The following is an 18,880-nucleotide window of genomic DNA, read 5'->3' as shown; positions in this document are numbered from 1 at the left end:
CGGCCCTTCCCAGGGAGACTGTAGCATCAGCTTGTTCGAAGTTCCGAAGCAGAATTGAAGCTGTGATCGATGCTAATGGTGGTTATTTTGAGTAAATCTTGTTGATAGTATTGTAATTAACTCTGCCTGTAATGTTTTTTTGTCAATTCATTAAATTTAATAGATACAAAGAAGATTTTCTTTTTCCTTACGAAACTGTCAAATTTATCCCGAACACCCTGTATGTGTGTAATGTATAATTAGAGTACATGCTTTTTTTACTGAATAAAATAAGAAAATGTGTGAAAATGTGATAAAAGAATAAGCACAAAGTTTATTGTGATAAACATCAAAAAATCAGATATTTTACTGTTTTAAAATTACTAATATAGCTATAATTTCAATTTGAAACCACCTAAATATTTATAAGTGCTCTAAATGGGTAGTTTCAGATCATTTATTGGTGTAGCCAGCATTTTCTGAACTAGAAGGTTTGACTACTTTTTTGGTGACTGCCAGAAGTGATTAATGTTTGTCATTTTAATGACAAACATTTTAATGTGGTGGTAATGTATGTAAGTTAAAAAAAAAGTTGTGTTCTGAGTACGTCAGCATTTTTTTAATCAACTGTATGATGAAAATTCCCACATGACCTGTTTGATATATCTTCTGTTAATTTATTAGATCTAATAGCCTATTACAGCTAATCTTGGCTTTTATGCTATATTAGACTGATTAACCGAAGTATGCTGTATCTGTTGGAGCACGTTTTCTCTGGTCTGTTTTGTTTGTGGTGGGGGCGAGGGAGGAGTTTCCAACTCAGCTGAAAAGCTGTTAAAACTGTCCTTGCATTCTAAATTGGATTTGAACCTAAAACTTTCCAACTAAACAGTGTATCATCACTCAGGTGCTAATTAGCCTGTGCTGATATTTTTTTAAATCAGTATAAGGGACCAAATAAAATTATTCAGGTTAAAAAAAAAAAAAAGATTTTTTCAGGGAGTGCTTTTCCTTGCTTGATAAGATTTTAGTTTTTTAATTTGTTTTTAAAAAAAGGAAAGAGAGAGAGAAAGAGAGAGACTGGATTTGTTGCTGATAATAAAAAACCTTTTCCCCACTTTTTAATAATAAACAATTTGGTTTATTATAAAAGAAAATCAAGAGAAGCAATTTTTGTTTAATTACAAATGTTAATAAGTGGTATTTCACATTTAAAAAAAAAAAAAATACATGCCATTACTTCAATTTTCTCTTAGATGTACATTTTCTGAGTGGCAGGTCAGCAATATTGCAGAAATATCTCCATATGCAAAAATTAACTAAAATACTCAATCTCATATTATTATTAAATCTCCATGGATTCGAAAGACTTATTGTGGGACTTCCCACTGTTACACACACACAGTGTATCATACTGTGCCTTAAATATATTCACTGTCACTGCACTCACCACACTCTCAGGTAATGCATTCCACTCACTCTCCATGCAAAATATCTGCTCCTCATCCCCCCCCCCTTGCTAACATTCTTCTTATACAGCTTCCAGGAATGACCTCTTTCTCCCTGTCTTCATCCATTCTATGCAACCCCCCCCATATTAATCTGGTAATAATCACTTAACAGCTTATATGTCTCTATCATATCCCCCTCTCCTCCTCCTGTCCATGAATTTCTGCAAATTACATTTTCTTAATCTTTCTTCATACTCAACCTTACAGAGACCAGAAAGTATCTTAATCAATCATCTCTGAACCTTTTCCAATACATCTTCATCTTATTGAAAACCAGTGACCAAATCTGTATGCAGTAATCCATATGTAGCCTGATTAAATCCTTATAAAAGGAAACAATAACATCCTTACTTCTAGAAGGCAGTGCCCTCTACATCATTCCTATTATCTGCTGTGCTGTTCTCACAATTTTAGCAATATGTCCCAAAAATTTCAGGTTCTTGTCCACAATCACTCCCAGATCTCTCATCTCTTCTACCTCTTCCAAGGTATTTCTATTGATTGTGTACTCTACATTCCATCTCTGCTTCCCAAATTTCAAAACCTTACACTTTGCAACAATGATTGCTAACCTCACTCATTTACCCATTCAGCCAGGGCATTCAAGTCCTCTTGCAAAGTCACAGCAACTGCTCAACTCCTGATAGTTCACCCCAGCTTTGCATCTGCAAACACTGTATATCACCATTCAGACCTCTCCCAATATCATTTACATGCAAATTAACCAGCAATGCCCAAAGACATTTGGGATGTACCACTACTAACATCCCTCTTCTGGAATTTGCTCCTCCACAGACAACTCGCTGATACCTATCAGACAACCAATCTCCAATCCAGCACACTAAGTACTGTTTAGCTTCATCCATTCCATTTAATTACCAGGTTGTTATGTGGCAATTTATCAAAGGCATTTACAAAATCTAAATATACAACTATGTATACATCATCCTTATCCAATGCATTTGTCATCTTATAATAACTAAGCAGATTGCTAAAAACACGATCTTCCTTTAACAAACCCATGCTGGCCACCAAAGAATATTTTTCTGTTGTCAACCCAATTCTAATATTTGTCCTAAGTAACGTCTCAAACACTTTAACTACAACTCCAGACACACAGACTGGCCCATGATTCAAAGTCTTAGTCTTATCACCTCCCTTATGAATCAGAACAATTTTGTCCTCTTTCCCCACTTGCCCTCATTTGGAACATGACCCAATGTAAGACTCATTTAAAAAGATATGTAAAAGCCTGTTTATAACTCCCCAGACCATTCCCTCAAAACATGTGGTGAAATAGCATCAAGTCCTACAGCCTTATTAACATCAAGTTTATTAAATTCTTCATATACCTCCTCCTTTCTCACTGCCTTCAAGTTCTGCATGATGTCACATTCACAAGAATGAAATATCTTTATAAATTGCTCACTAAATATCTCAACAATATCCTCTGCAGCAGTTATCATTCTTCTATTTTCACCAATCATTGCCATCCTTCCATAATCATTCTTTCTTCTACTGGCTGCTTATCTAAAAAATTCCCTAGGAATTCCTTAACTGCTGCTCGTATTGCACTTTTGCTACCCTTACAAAGTGAGTAACCTTCCTCGCCTGCTGTTTGCACTTCTCATGCAACTGCTTATAATTGTTGTTATTTTAGTTATAATTATATAGTTGTAAATATATAATTATATATTTCCACCTTAATTCTCATGTTGAAATGAAAATATAGTAATCCTTAAATTTTCCAACCACAGCAGGAGAGCAGTTGGCATGATTATGCTGAAGGTTGTATAATCATGCATCACAAAAAAAAAAAAACTGTATATAAATATCACTGGCATGGTTGGCCGAGTAGTTAGCATATTTGCTCTCCAGCCAAAAGGCTGCAGATTCGAATCCTGCCGTGGGCATGGATGTTTGTGATTGTCTGTAAAAATACTAGTAGTGGTGGTGGGCAGTAGATAGCACTGGTGTAGTTGCGGTTCATTTGTAGTTGGTGGGTTTGAGTGGTGGAGACAGAGTTGTAGAGTAGGTACCTACCCTCAATGAGTCCTAGGACTCCCTGGAGGTGTCATGTAATAATAATACATATTCAGTAGTTATTGTTTGTTTTATATTTTAAATTTTCTTCCTTTACTGCATTAAAAATGTTCTCCAATGGTTAATCATGAAAAAAAGGGATTGATGATGGATATGGAAAAGTGAAAGTGGCCAAAGCAGCTCAGATTACCTGGTTATTGAAGAGTAATACTGACATGAAGAGATAAGATTATTATCCCCGTTTATAGAGATTTGGTAACAGGATTGTTGTGCACAGATCTAATCAGCTGGGTTTCCTCAGCGATGAGGAAGTGGTGGAGAGCTGAGAGAGATTATAGGTCTTATAGCAGTGTTTCCCAAAGTGCGGTATGCATTTTAATTTGGATTACTTTTATATTTTTGTCATCATATGTTGCAAATAAGTTCAGTTTATTCTATAATTAATTTTTTAATAACTAAAAAAAATCTAAAGGAAGATTTAAACAAAAGTGACTTATCATGTATCGACTGACATCCATTAGGACTTGCGTTTAGTTAAACAATTGTTCCAACCACACAGTTGGAAATCTCTGCTAAATTTTGGAATCATTCTATCTTAAATTGTAATGGTTCAAGCAATTGTTTCACCATCCATAGGTGCATATATATCTTTTTGATGTGGAGTCCCCGTCTATGACTAAAATTGAGAAATACAGAACCGGATTTCACCAAACTTCTTCCCAACAGAAACAATTTCGTCTCATTAAACATTTTTTTATTAATGAAAAATTATGTTGTTTTTTTTATTTCTACCATATATGTATTGATCTATATAATCAAAAATATATTTCATAATTTAAAATATTGTTTCACATGTTTGTAATTTATTATGATGGAAATGTTAAAAAATAAATATCTTTATAATTATTCGTGTTTGAATGAAATATTATTATTATTACAGTGACCTCCATGGAAGCAGTAGACTCATCGTGGGAGATCCTCAACCAGCAGCATGTCTTTCATATTGAACTTTGAAATCATTTACATTCCCTGCATTCACTATGCACTCTAGCAGTTCATTCCACTCACTAACAACTCTCCATGAAAAAATTACTCTTCACCATATCTTTATACAACTTCCAGGAATGTCTTCTTGTTCTTACCATCCATTCTTTTTATAATTCCTTCTATATTGATCTGGTAGAATCCTTTAACTTGAATGTTGCTATCATATCTCCTCTTTTTTTCTCCTATTCACTAAATCTGTAAGCCCCATTTCCTCAACTGTTCTGCATAACTAATGTTCCAGAGTCTCAATATCACTTTGATCATTTGTCTTTGGACTCTCTCCTGTTTCCACATCACAATGAAAACTAGATGACCAAATTTGAACACACATAGAGGCATCACCACCTTCTTATCCCTACGTGTCAATGTATTTTTTATGATAGCAGCAATACAATGTGCAGTCTTTACAACACTTGCATTGTGCCCTCGGAACTTTAGTCCGCTGTCTACCATTACCAGAAGATCCCGAATCTCATCTATTTCCTAAAGTACAGCTGCACTGTATTGGCGGATGCTTGAACAGATGAGTGGGGTTCTAGTTTTATATTAATAAATGCAAGGTGTTACACTTTGGGGTAACACCTTGCATAACACCACACTCACTATGCTCTAGGTGATGAATTCTGGTGGCCAGCCACTCCATGCATAGAACCTGTTCCTGACTCTCTTGCTTATATCTGCTTTATATAGCTTCCAGGAATGACCTCCAGTTATACTTCTATTTCTCTACTATATTAAGACTTTTGACATTAATTTGTTAACAGCCTCTCACAAACTCATGTGTCTTTATCATATTCCATCTCCATCTGCTATTCACAATTATCTGCAAATTGCATTCCCTCAATTTGTGTTCATATTCCAGATTCTAAAAACCCAGCACTGACTTATTGAATCTTCCCTGGATGCTCTTAAGCTACCCTTTGAAAAACCAGATGACCAGATCAGTGTATACTAGCTCATGTGTGGCCTGATCAATGCCTTATATAAGGAGACTATAACATCTTTACTTCTACATGTTAGTCCTTCTCATTGTTGCCATAATCCACTGTAATGTTCTCACAATTTTATCACTAATTTCCCCATTAACAGTTGCATATTATCCTATCCTTGCCTAGCAGAGTACCTAGACCTTACACTTTGCAACATTAAACTGGTAGTGCTACTCACTTGTCCATACAGTTTCTTATCAACCTGAAAAGCTACACATCGAATCTATTCCTGAGTTCTTCCCAACTTTGGATCATCTGCAAACAGCAGCATATCACTAGTTAAGCCTGTCCCCATATCATTAACATGATTTTTAAACAATAATGGTTAGTAAGACAACACCTCTCCCTTGGCATACTGCTAGTTACTTTCCTTTTTTGGGATAATGTTCCCTTCTGCCGATGCCTATCCAATCCCATCCATTTACAATTTGGTTATGAGCTTGTCATATTACAACTTTTGGAAAATCCAAGTATACACCACTGTACAGGAATCTCTCTGATCCAGTGATTTGTCTCCTTGTTGTGATAAACAGATTGCTGATGCATGACTCCTCTTTACTGAACTCATTCTGACCATCACAGAGAATGCTGCTATTATAAATCCAGTTTTCAATCCCACTCCTCACTAACTTCAGCACCTTAACACAGTGCCATTTGGCCTGTAATTTGTAGCTTCAGTCTTGTGTCTTTGTGAAGTTGAATAATTTTACCCTCTTTCTGCTCCTTTAGGACTTGCCATTTTGCAAGACTTGAAATGAATAGTTATGCCAAGGATGCCACTACTACCTGAAACATTCCTTTAAGAGACATGCAGTGATATCTTGTAGTCTTACCACCTTATTAGTAACTGGAGGTATGTGAGCAGAATATTCTAGCTGCGCACTGATGAAATACCCTGATAAATGGCTATCATTTTCATCCACTAACATTATCCTCCCATAATCACTCTTTCTTCTACTTGCTACAAATTGAAAGAACTCTCTAGAATTTTTCTTAGCTAATTTCTACTAATACTGCACTCCTCAAAACCACTGTCACTATTTCCCCTTGTATGGGCATAATTTTCTTGCTATCAACAGTAGCCCCACCCACTCTGTTCTTACTCTTCCTGTCTTCACTAAAAACATTCTTCCATTTCTGTTCTATTCAGGATATCATCCTTGTACATGTTTCATTTATTGCAACAATTTCATATTTTTTCTGATAAACTTCTGGCATTTGTAAAACTATCGATTCACTTCTTAGTCTATAAAGGGTGCAAAGAAGAGTTACAAAGATGGGATTTAGATTATGAAGACAGATTGTGAGTAGATTAGACTCTGGTTAACAGTAGAAAGAGGGGTGATATGATGCAGGTCTATAAACTTTTGAGTGGGTGTTATAGAATATCGTCTGATGAAATTTTTATTTATATGGAAGGTGGGGAGAGAACACATGGACATCCATGGAAGTTTGTTCACAGTCAAGAAGGGATAAGAGCTAGGTTTTTCTCTCACACAGCAGTGAGTGAAACAGTCTGCCTTTAGGAGTAGTGAATGCAACTAGTGTGAATGAATTTAAGGTAAGGTATGACAGCTGGTTTGGGTAATTCATAGCCTCACTCAATGAGTCCTTGATTCCATGGGGGTTTCAGATAATAATAATAACCAGTCCTACCCATTGCACCCATCATCTGTGACTTTTCCACACCTATTTCTATCTCCTTTACAACCTATTATCCCCCATATGTACAGTTTTAAAATTTGGAAAACAGATGGAATGTAGAATTCACTTTTGGAGAGAACACACTGTTGGAAGAAATAAGAAATCTTGGGGTGATGGTGGATAAGAATCTGAAATTTAGAGGACATATTGCCAAAATTGTGAGGAGAACACAACAAATTCTGGGAATGATGCACAGGACACTGACTTGTGGAGATAAGGAGATTCTGGTTCCATTGTATAAAGCTCTGATTATGCCACATATGGACTGCTCTGCAAAGATTTGGTCACCTGGTTTTCAAAAGGATGAAGAGATGTTGGAGAGGGTCCAAAGGCAATTGACCAAAATAGTTTCTGATCTCTGGAATGTTGAGATGATGCAACTTGCAGAGTCTAGTAGATAGGAGGAAGAGGGGTGATATGATAGAGATGTACGAGTTAGTAAGGGGTTGTTATAGGAGTTATGATACACTTTGTTAGACGTTAGAGGTTTTTCATAAAATGGTGGGAAACTGGGGGAGAACAAAGTCATCTCTAGAAACTTTATAAGGAGGATATGAGCAAGAAAATGAGAAGCAGATTTTTTGCATGGAGAGTTGTGAGTGATTGGAATGCATTGCCTGAGAACGTGGTGTCTGCATAGAATTTGAATATGTTTAAGATGTATGATGAGCTGTGTGTATGACAAAAGGGACCTCCTAGGTGAGTCTGTGACTCCATGAGGTCTTGGGATGATAATAATAATGTATCATCACACAGTCAACTACTCCTCATGCATTCAAGTCTAACCCATTCCTGTGTTGACCTTCCCCACATATACATTCAGTTACTGCTTCCAGAATCCACTCTTAGTTCACACTGTATCTCCCTGTTTATTTTGCATTACTTTTTCTCACATTCTCTCCATTCAGAAATACTTTGGTCATACCTATTCCAGTTTTTTTATCTTTCACATCACTTCTGATGTCCTGTGATCTTTCTAGCAATATTCTTTTCTCTCTCAATGACATTCACGAATTCCATTTAAATTTGACCCATTTCTTTTTTACAGTTCTGTCTATCTCTCAAATGCATCCCTTTCTCCTCACAGCCTTAGTAGCATGCCATTCATGACTATTGTTATTATTTTTATTTCTTTTTATTGTCTCTCTCTTTCCACAATAGTGTACTAATATCCATTCCTCAAGTTCTCCCTGTGTCCATCCAAACCATATATGTTCACAACCACTATTTTCTTGCACACTTCATTCTCATATCCAAAGTATTAATCATCTTGTTTATCCTCCCTCACAGAAAACACTTCAACCCTCTCATCTGCCACAGCTTTAATAATGGAATCTCCATCCAGTGCCATTCTGTATCTCCTGCCTCTGTTTCCTATCTTTCTTTTAATTCTTTTGCATCCTTCCATTCATATCACCAAACATCTAATCTCATTTACATATGTAATTACAAGATTGATAAGTATATGACAAACAGGAGAGATTGCTTGGAGCAATGCCATGACATGAGAAATGTCAAGGAGTGGATTTTGATAATAAGTGCATGATAGGTGGTAAAGGAGCGTTTGGGGGGAGTAATAGCAGACTGCATACATAGAGTTAGGAAGATAAATCGAATAACATTAAATAGGAGCTACAAGAAAAATTTGTGGAGGGAATTTAAAGAGCATGGTGGCCAGCAGGCACATGAGTAGTGCAAACAATAGGCTAGAAGGGCGACCAGTATGGTATGGAAGGTAAAACCAGAGTATGAGAGGAAATTAGTGGTGCATGGCCAAATGCAATCCCAAAGAGTTCTTTTGGTAAGTGGCAAGTAAAAAGGAAGAGTGATTATGGAAGAATAGTAATGGTAGGGAGGTAACCAAAGCAGATGACATAGTTAAATTATTAATGATCAGTTTGACAGGGTATATCATCCATGTGAAGATATTGCATTAACAAGAAAGGCAAGGGCTTATATAGAAATAGATAGATGATATTGAGCTGCATAGGATATTATAGAATATTGATGTGAATACAGCTATGGAATTAGATGGTATACTAGCTTGAGCATTTTTAAAAGGTGCTAGAGAATTGGCAGCACCTTTGACCACATTACTGCAGAAAATAGTTCCACTGCATAAAAGAGGTTCCAAGACTGAGGTAGCAAATTATCAACATCTCATCAGTGGTGGTGGTCAAGGTATTGGAGAAGTTGGTTAATAGAAAAATCCAGGAATGGGATACTATATGGAAATAAGTGTGGTTGTGTGAAGAGTAGGACATGATATCACATGGAATTCTGATAAATATACTGGATATGAATTTAGTGAAGTAAGAGGATGGTTAATAGAGAGATACCAGAAAATATCTATTATTAAGGAGCAGAAGGCCTGCGACTCTAGTGACATGCCACAGGGCTGCTACTATTTAAGTATATTAATGGTATAGTAGGAAATGACCTGAGGAGAAATATTCAGTTGTTTGCCAATGATGCAAACTGAACTGGATAGAGCCTTAGTCAATAAAGATATTAAATTTGCAGGATGATTTAATATACCCAATGAAAATATTTAAATTTATTTTAAATTAAAATTTAAGTTAAAAATATTTAAATATACCAAATAATAATAATGCTAACAGTACTATTATGTATGGGCAAAGAAGAACAGATGTCAATTTAATGTGTATGAGGTTATGCATTTTGGGGTAAAAACACTACCAAGCTGTGTAAACATATTGATGATACTGTATCCCATGAAACTAAGGATTTGAAGTTTAGTGGGCATATTACAAAATTGGCTGAAACAGCTCATCAGATTACATGGTTACTGAAGAACACCCAGATTGGACCTCTTGATAAGACCTCAGCTTGACTACTCTGCACAGATCTGGGTTTCTTTGGGAAGAGGATCTAGAGTCAAGTGACCCAGATAATGGCAGAAATTGGTTGATAGGTGGAAAAGGGATAATATGATTAAGACAATAAATTACTAATAGGTTTTCTAATAGGATTTAGAGGAAATATTTCAGAACATGCCTGGTGGTAAGAGAACTAGGACCATCCTTGAACTTGAGCAAGAATGTGGTTAGCAAGGGTCCGAGGATTTAATTTTTTTTTTCTTTGCATGGAGTGAGTTAAATGTATGGCATAGGATGGCAGTAGGATTGCATGCTTGGAATCCTACTGCCTTTTGTATTAGCAGTTATGGTCAGTCAGTCATGATCTCTTCCTTTCCCACAGTCATGCTCGCTTTTCCTCTTTCCATCTTGTCCATATAATCATATTCTTGGTACTCATATTCCATCAGTCACCATTCTAGTCGATATTATTCCTAATGTTAGGTTTCTCACTGGCTTTTGCCCTTTATCTAAATATTCCCTCCTTAGTTGCAACTCTCATTTAACACTCACTTTACATTCGATCGATATCTTCCAACTTCACTTGTTCAATCTCTCCATAAACACATTTTCTGTATTCCCCAAAGCATGCATACTACACTCATAACAGTGAATCATCTTCAAAAAAAATTATACACATTGTACGGTTCTAGTTCTCACTCCAATATGATCTTTGTTTACCATAAGCTGCAACTACACAAAAACCGTGACCAAACATACCACTAAGACAAAGTCCATCTCATCTATTACTAATAAATAAAATTTCACAGAAATGTGAACAGCCTCACTAATATTATATTGGTGTTATTGTATAGGGATTTGAAGTTGAGAGAGCATATTGCAAAAAAGTGGCAAAGACAGTTCATCGGATTACATGGTTACTAAAGAGCACTGATAAGCCAGGCATAAGCAGGTTATTATATCTCTTTATAGGGCCTTGATAAGACCTTATCTTGACTAGTATGCACAGATCTGATCACTTGGGGGGGGGGGGGGGTTTCTTGGAGATGAGGAAAGGCAGAGGTAAGTGACCAAGATGGTGGCAGGTTTATGAAATACACTTTATTGAGGATAAGTTGAAGATTTGTATATTACAGTAATTGGTTGGTATGCAGAAAAGGGCTGATGTGATTGAGACATACATATTAGTAAAACGTTTTTACAGAATTAATATTGAAGAAATTTTTCAGAAAAGGTCTGGTGGTGGGAGAGTTGAAAGGGTTTTTTTTTTTTTTTTTTTTTTTTGAGATTTGTGAATGAGTAGAATAGGTTCCCAGAATCTGTTATAAACACCATGACTATGATTGAATTCTAAGCAAAGTGTGATAGATATTGCATAGTGCTTGCCATAATATTTAGGACCTCCTTTGATTAGTCCATGGAGTTGCTTGAGTAATAATATTGCAACGAAGACAAATTTATGCTGGTTTTAGCATTTTTACCAGTTGTTCTCCAATGTCACCTCTTTGGCACTTTGTCTTTTCTAGATTGTTATTTCTACTTAAAATACAAATCCTTGATGAGCCTGATGCTAAGTAGGTGTGGAGATATTTTAATTTTCACCTTCCACTTATCCATTTACGTTTGTATTTAATTATATCCATGGTATGTCTTCCATTTGTTATATATATTCTTCCCTATTCTTTTAATGTTCTTTAGTTTTAAATTTTTTTCTACCAATTCAGCTTTCTGGAACTTATAAAATTGTACTTGTTTAGTCTTGGCATTGTTCATCTTACAGAAATAATGTACTTTATTACAGTGGTGTAGCTACAGCTTTTGCTGCCTGGGACGGTCCCTGAGTTTGCCACCGCTCTCAATACACACCAAAAATACTACAAAAAGTTAAAACGATGTACAGTGAAATAAATTAAAACATTGTTTATTTTTGAAGTAAAACTTTAATTCCAACATTCTAAAATGTTATTTTTCTTGCTCTTCTGTTAGCAAAATCATCGATGACATTGTCGAAGTCTATCACTCAGTTGCTGTTCTATAGTCAGCATGGCAAGATTTCTTAAATGCAAAGTGCCACCCGGGGTGGACCGCCCCCTCCCCCTTATCTATGCCACTGAGTCTACATCATTATCAGTTCAAACATTGACTGTTCTTGTTCTCACCGCTATGAGTTCAAGGAGTGGTATGATAGACTTTGCGCTTCCTAGGAAGGACCTCCTGCGATAAGTCTCTTGACACCATGAAGGCCCGAATAATAATAATAAATGCTATGTCACATTGAAAATGTGTTGTTGTTGTTTTTTTTTTTTGGTTTTTAATTAGTGTTGTTGTAAAGGATGCTTATCCCAAAATGCCACCATAGTTTTAGTTTTCTATAATGAAAATTGTGAGTGGTAAATGAATTCTGCATACAGCATATGAATTTTGTTTAACAGTCTTATAAAGTAATTACTCCAGACATTCAGGATATCTTTATCTTCAGATTTTATGCTACCTTTGCAAATGACAAAAGATGCATAAAAACTTATTCCTCTTACAGTATTACTCCTTTCTCATCTTTCCCTTACATGCTAGGCTCAGTGGCCTGTAATGGTCGAATTTGACACCCTGTAAACCTAATTAATGCTATCTGCCTTAATTACGTATGAAAAATTTATGCATTCTCAGAAAGAGTGTGCAACTTGGAGGGAAAGTTTAGGAAATGCTGGTTTATGCCACAGAAATTAACCAATTTTTAATTCCAAACTTAATTTTTACATGATAATTTGTATTTTATTAGGGAAAAGTTTTATTGTAAACAGATCTTTAAATAAACAAGAATTGCAGCTACTCACAGAGAGCATGCACATAGACCGCACACACAGAGAGACAACCAAGTATCTGAAAGTGTCTGTTTTGACAATATAAAATTTGCCTTCCCAGATATTTTCTTGGGGATGGGGGAGGATTATGCAGGTCTAAGAAAAGACAGCAGCTATAAGAAAATTATAATTTTGTTTAAAAAGCATTTCACATTTTAGTGTTTTCCTATATCTATAATTAATGCAAATAAATCTGATCTATGAAGTTCCATTTTTGGATTATTTATATATATGTACATCAGTAATTTTCTGTATGTACTGTACATATATAGTGCTCGATGACGGTAATGTGTGAAAATCATATTGAAAGCTTTTTAAAATAAAAGGTTGCAATTCATTTTCATCTTATATTGTTATGATTTTCTTTCTTTTAGAAGTATATAATGGCAGGGGATAGAAAATGCTGGTCACATCTCAGATACACCTGCAAGTTCATCATCCCTTGCTAACAACACATTTAAAAAAACTTCCAGGAATGATTTTTTCCCCTTATGCTCACCACCATCTGCATTCCACAGAAACTTTGTTTATTTAAGTTCTAGTATACTCCTCTCATTAGTTGAAAGTTTTTTTTTTTTCATATAGTTATACTATAAATTAAAGATACCAAGAAATTATATTCTTGGGTTAATCCTTTATCCAAGTGTAAGCAAACAAAGTTTGCATGTGAAGTATCTCATGATTGGGCTATTTGTATATAGAGGCTAATGACTTCACATCAGTTGCCTTAGTATGCATCTGATGTGAAGTCATTAGCCTCTACACACACATCACATCAGTTACCTTGGTATGCCATAATGCAAAACGCACCCGCTTAAAAATGTGTATGATGCTATTGCATTATGGGAAGGGCCACTATGCGGGCTGGTTTCTTGCAACGGCATCTGTTTTGTGAATGCTCTGCTAATTTTCAAACGGGAATCCATTTCTTTTGGTAAACTTTCATCTATATATAATATCCTGTATCCAATTCCATATTAAGAGCCTCCTTAGCTCAGTCGGTATAGATCAAGCCCTTTGGTCGGAAAAACCTGGGTTCGATTCCTGTCAGTGAAGTGAGGAACCTTTATCTAGTCTTTTTTGACTAAAGGTGAGTTAGGGGCTTTTTTCACCCAGAAACTCAGGTTTTTTGTCCCCCAAAACAGGCAAACTGGCCCTGTGAACATACATGGATTACAGTCATGAATATGTCCCAGCCATATGCAGGTCCGGATCCTGGATAAAATTGGGGGAATACTGCGTACACGTGCTGGCCAGTATCTCTGAAGATCCATCCTTCCTCAATGTCTGGTTCTCAGATGAATTGCATTTCCATCTAAGCGGTCATGTAAGCAGACGAACCTACAGGTTTCTTGAGACGTGAGTTTGTCCAAGAGAAACCTCTTCACAGTGAGAATGTCACTATATGGTGTGTGGGTTCTGGCCATTTGATAATTGGGCTCTACTTCAATGAAGAGGGTGGTGTAGATATGACCTTGAATAGCGAATGCTATATTGAGAATGTGTGGGTCTGTTCACCCAGGATTTGCATAGGATGTGTTGTGCAAAAACCATTCCATTTTTCCATGCATCACATGGGTCTAGAGTCTATTTATCTGAACGCTTCCCTCGGAGGCTCAATTTAAGGTTCACAGAATTCCCATACCATTCACATTCTCCTGATTCTTTCATTTTGAATATGTTGAAGCAATGGATATTCCACCATGACCTGCCTTCTAATCTTGTGAACTAAGGGATAAAATTACATGCCGTGTCCAGCAGATGTACCAACCCTTGTTCTTCAAGATAACAGAAAACTTTCACATGTGCTACAAAACCTGTCTTGAAAGACAAGGTGCCCATTTTGAGCACGTAATCTGTTGTCATTAAATGCTTTATTCAACCAAGATTCCACCACTAGTTGTGGATGTACATATCATGTGTAAACATATATCATTGTAGTTAATCAATACTTTTTTCTTTTTCTTTTTTTTTGCACCATGCTGTATAAGGCTTGATCCGACCTTTTATATGGATTATTATGCACAGATTTGGTCACCAGGTTTTCATGGTGACGAAGATTTGTTAGAAAGGGTTCAGAGAAGATTCACAAAGGTGGTCGTAGTCATTGGAATGTGAAGTATGAGGACAGATGGAGAGAATGTAAATTGCAAAGCTTTGTTAATAGGAGGAGTGGGGATATAATTGAGACATAAATTAGTCAGTAGCAGTCTCGCTATTGAATGATTGATTTATGGGGGAAGTATTTAAAGATATACATGCTTGTATGTCCATTCTAAGGTATGATGATTTTCAGCAAAATATTGATCCTCAGCCATGACAGAGAAGAGTAAATTATAGACTAAAAAGTTGAATGAGTATGCTAGCCGACTGAAAAGCATGTTATCAGGTTAACATGGAAAAGATTTATCATAGAATGGGAGAAGGGGATAAAACAAGAGGCCATCCCTGGAACTGTATAAGGAGGGTGTGAGTAGGTTCTTAACATGAGAGTGGTTGGTGAGTGAAATGTATTGACTGAGTGTGTTGTGAATGAATCAGGTTAAGGGACAGTTGGATGAGCTTTGTGTAGGATAGTGTGTACCTCTCATAAGTCTTTTACTCCACAGCAGTCAGATGCTAATAATAACATAATATGTTTACGCATCTTTTCACTGGAAGCAACAACACCCTTACTTTGAATTTTATCTGCCAATAAAATCAAATAATAGTTATAAACAGTTTATCATTCACAGTGAAACATCTGAACACAAAGAGATGTAGCAAGCAACATAGTCATAAACAAACATTCATGAAAACTGTGCATCAGTTGAATTCATAGGAGCATCATATGAAGGAATGCAGTGTCATAAATAGGCACCGGTAATTGAAAAGTGTATGAATGGATTGTCATAAGACAACATATTTACATATATAGTAAAACCTTAAGTATCAATGAGGGCAAAGAGTTTTTAGCATTAGTTAATTCAGTTTGTCAGAAAATTATATAGAATTTAGGATATATTGAGTCCTTGAACTCCTGGGAGGTGTCATAATATTACAAAGGAAAGAAAAATTTCAACTAAGAAGAGCAGAAATGCTGTAGAAACACAGTAGGTAGCAATGCATTTGAAGCTAGTCATGTTACACAAGAGGACAATAGAACAAAACATAGTTGCTATTCACCTCCATAGCATATTTTTGAAAAACAGTGGGACTTTGCCTGAATAATATTATCATAATGAGAGGAATCTTTATAGTGATTTATTGAATTGAAGGTGTGGAATCTAATCATATATGGAGGTGGGAGAGTTTGTGGTTTTTCATCCTGCCTACAGGCAAATCAGAAACATTCAATTAACAGACAAAAAATACATCCCAAGCACTTAGATGAGGGAAAGGTATATACTGCAATTTTCTTAGACTTAGCGAAGGCATTTGACAGGGTGCCACATGGGTCTGGATGTCAGATTGGTCAACTGGATTTAGGATTGGCTGTCTGATAGGTTCAGAGAATTGTGTATAGTGAAACAGTTTCAAGGAGGCAGAGGGTTACAAGTGGGGTCCCACAGGGCTCAGTACTAGGACCTATATTGTTTAACCTTTATATCAATGACATTGCCAGTGGATTGCAAGGGGATATTCAGTTGTTTGCAGATGATGCGAAGCTGGGAAGGATTATTAGTAATAGTGCAGATGTGGTATCCCTGCAAGAGGATTTGAATAAGCTATATAGATGGGCAGATGAATGGGGGTGTCAGTTTAATGCAGCAAAATGTAAGGTCTTGAGGTTTGGAAAACATCGATGGGATGCTGCATTCTCTATGGGAGGAGTTATACTGGAGGAAGTAGGGGAGACAAGAGATCTGGGGTTGATGATTGATAGAAACCTGAAATTTAGGGGACATATTGCAAAGGTGGTGAAGGTAACACAGAGAATTACTGCAATTATGAGAAGGACACTGATCTGCAGAGATAAAAGGGTTATCATTCCGTTGTATAAGTCTCTGATCAGAACACACTCAGATTTGGTCCCCAGGATTTGAAGGGGATAAATTAACTGTGGAAAGGATACAAAGATGGTTTCAGGACTGTACAAGGATAGTTATGAGGATCGGCTGAGGGAATGTGGACTGCAGAGTTTGGTGGATAGAAGAAGGAGAGGTGATATGATTGAGACTTTTAAACTGTTGAGAGGTGGTTACAGGGTTGACACTGGGGAGTTCTTTCGCTTGGTTGAACAGCGGGAAGGAGTGATGACAAGAGGCCATCCCTGGAAGTTACGAATGGAAACTGTGAGCAAGAAAGTGAGGAGTGGTTTCTTTGTGTGGAGGGTGGTTGAACCGTGGAATGCATTGCCTGATGGAGTGGTGAGAGCGAGAACGGTCAATGAGTTTAAGGAGTGGTATGATAGACTTTGTGTTTCTTAAGGGAGACCTCCCCTCGATGAATCTTGACAGACTTTATGTTCTTAGGAAGGACCTCCCACAATGAGTCTTTTGACTCCATGGAGGCCTGAATAATAATAATAACAATGAGAGTGCTCTCTCATGATAAGCGCTTGGAGGTGGCGCGTAATACTAAACCAGCAGGTGCAACAGAAAATGCAGATGGCATATTGGCAAATTAACTCAATGAGTGCAATTAAGTAACTGTTACTGGAGAATTTTAACTATGGGGATAGAGATTGGAAGAAAATGGAATTTATGCAACTACTAAGAGATAATTACTTGAACAGCATGTGATAGAGGGGATCTGGTATTTGAGATTTTGGTGACAGCATCAGATTATTGAGAGATTTTAACACTCCCATTATGATTTTTCTGTCAAAATTTACAAACTTATGCTGTCTTTTTTTTTTTTTTTAATTTCTCCCCACACCAGATTCCCTTGAAACACTTGAACCTGTCTATCGTTCTCTGTTCTAATTAGCAGGCAGTCTTCTCACCATTTATCCCAAACATGCTTATCCTTAAAATGTTCCCATGAGGATATTGTCCTTAAGAACATACCATTCTCCCTTTGTATATTGCTGTTACTAAATTTCTGGTATATATAAACAGCATATTGTTATTCCTCAAGATAAAGGCTATGGAGAATATCGTATGGTGCACACATTGCAGATTTGAAAGGTAGATATATTAAAATTGCATTTGCACATTGAGGCCATCAACTGCATTATATATTTAAACTACATACATACGCTCCCTCACCAGGTTGCACAGCAATGTCAAACATGAAGTACATCCTTGTCTTTAGAAACCTCTACTAGGAGAATCAGAAAATACATTAGATATAACTATATTATTATTATACCCTCCATGGAATCAGCTGTACGAGGTTCATTCAACTGATAACATATTTATCATACCGAATGATATGATAAATATATTTTATCATATCATTCAGGGACCCGGGGCGGCCCCTGAATTCTCCATGTAAAAAATTCACTACACACACACATACACACATAACTTCCAGGAATGGCCTCTGGTTTTCCCCCTCTCATCTGGATTAATCTGATAAAATACTTTTGCTAACTTAAATTTCTCTATCGTATCACCTCTTTTCCTCCTATTCACTAAACACTGAAATCCACATTTCTTCTACCCCTTTCCATAGCCAGCATTCTAAGGTCTTAATATTGTCTTAATCACTCATCTCTGGACCCTCTGCAATGTTTCCACTTCACACAGAAAACCAGGTGACCAGATTTGAGCACAATAGTCCAAGTATGATCTGACCAGTGCTTTATACAGTGTAACAACCACTTATTCCTACATGTTAGAGTACTTATCATAGCTGTGCTACAATGCACACCCTTTGCAAAACTAGCAATATGTCCTCTAAACTCAGTGGCGTAGCTAGAGCTGTTGCCGCCCGGGTGGTCCCCGAGTTCGCCTCCCCTCTCAATACACACCAAAAATACT

Source organism: Typopeltis vanoorti, chromosome 9, assembly GCF_054136105.1.
Source record: "Typopeltis vanoorti isolate ZY-2024b chromosome 9, IOZ_Tvanoo_1.0, whole genome shotgun sequence".
NCBI classification, from domain to species: domain Eukaryota; kingdom Metazoa; phylum Arthropoda; class Arachnida; order Uropygi; family Thelyphonidae; genus Typopeltis; species Typopeltis vanoorti.
The sequence above is the reverse complement of the archived record's forward strand: the minus strand, read 5'-3'. Positions refer to the sequence as shown.